Below are 1,487 nucleotides of genomic sequence, written 5' to 3'. Positions count from 1 at the left end.
GAGGTCCCTCACAGTCAGGTGCGAGACAATTTCCCCCCTATTAGTAAAGTACCCCTCTTCCTATTTAGGGGGTTGAGGCGAGAAATGGCTTGATGAACCGTTCCGTTCGCCACGCACCGGCCCCATTCACTTGCAACTCGTAGAGGCTGTAAGTACACAGTGCCCCACAACTTTCAAAGTCACGTGGGGTTGAAACACGAGAGTGCCTACCTACGAGCCGAGAGTGCCCGCCCTTTCTGTCAAGTAGGCTACTTTTTCCGGAACGCAGTCCGGGATAACCGTGACCGTGTATATATAGACAGATCTTCGATGCTGTCATTTTGAAATGTCCGCTTCAACCACTGTTTCACCTCCCCCAAAAAAAGCTAAGTTGGCTTGACGAGCGCAGATGAGGAAGCGGGAGCAAGAAAAAAAGAATCTCTCTAGTGCGCCTTCTACTTCTACTTAAGGGTAAGGGGCAAAGAGAAGCGCTTTCGCTACTGAGAAACGAACGGTCAGCGCGAGGGTTCGACGACTTAGCCGAGCGTTAGCGAAGCGTCATTCTCAGAGTGAGGCGCTTCGAGTTAGCGAAGCGCTGTAGTAGCGCCGAAGAAGCCTATGTGCTGAACCAAGTTATCTAGTCAACTGAGTTCTGAACGAATGGGATCCTTGGTTGGTAATGGCTCAATCTATAGATAGAAAGCCTTATGATGGGAAACTACCACGTTAGGTTTGGAGAGAGATGGGACCGGTTAGAGTTTAGGGGGAGCAGATGCAAGCTTTTTCTTTCCATAGCCGGCCAAATGACTACAGGATCATCGGTCTACTCTACCTCAATTCACCATTTCGAACTTTATACAGAAGGTTTTTCCGTACCAGCTCCTTCTACCTATACCGCAGTTGAAGCACCTAAAGGAGAATTTGGTGTCTTTCTTGTCAGTAATGGAAGCAATCGTCCCTACCGTCGTAAAATAAGAGCACCTGGCTCTGCCCATTCACAAGGACTCGATTCTATGTCTAAACATCACATGCCAGCAGATGTAGTCACCATCATAGGTACTCAAGATATTGTGTTTGGAGAGGTAGATAGATAGGACTGCGTCTTGCTCGATCAGGACCCTAGCTTGATTGCTAGCCAAAAAACCCAGATTTCCGAAGAGTTTCTTTCGATCCTCGGCTCTACCAACCTAGTTCACTCGCTAGCGCATCCATGGCTGAATGGTGAAAGCGCCCAACTCATAATTGGCAAATTTGTAGGTTCAATTCCTGCTGGATGCACGCCAATGGGAACGTTCCAGAAGTCTATTGGAGTCTCAATGTCAATCCATACATACATAACCAATTGGTATGGTCTATTAAGAACATCTGAAAAGTCAGAACTCTCATTCTGATCGAGACTGGAACTAATAGGGAAGAAAATGGATGGATGACTGTGAAGTCACTATCTCGAAAGAGAAGTCGCTGGTCTCCACAACCGGAGCTATGGAGTTTGCTAAGCGTTTCATCGC

General features: G+C 47.5%; 1 non-coding gene across 1 annotated transcript; it reads left to right on the top strand.

Moving 5' to 3' along the window:
• Positions 1–1,183: 1,183 nt before the first annotated feature.
• On the top strand, positions 1,184–1,257 carry TRNAM-CAU. Its single transcript has one exon. It is a non-coding gene; the product is annotated as a tRNA-Met (tRNA).
• Positions 1,258–1,487: the final 230 nt, after the last annotated feature.

Source organism: Phalaenopsis equestris, unplaced genomic scaffold (genome assembly GCF_001263595.1).
Source record: "Phalaenopsis equestris unplaced genomic scaffold, ASM126359v1 Scaffold000002, whole genome shotgun sequence".
Classification (NCBI taxonomy): domain Eukaryota; kingdom Viridiplantae; phylum Streptophyta; class Magnoliopsida; order Asparagales; family Orchidaceae; genus Phalaenopsis; species Phalaenopsis equestris.
The sequence above is the reverse complement of the archived record's forward strand: the minus strand, read 5'-3'. Positions and strand labels throughout refer to the sequence as shown.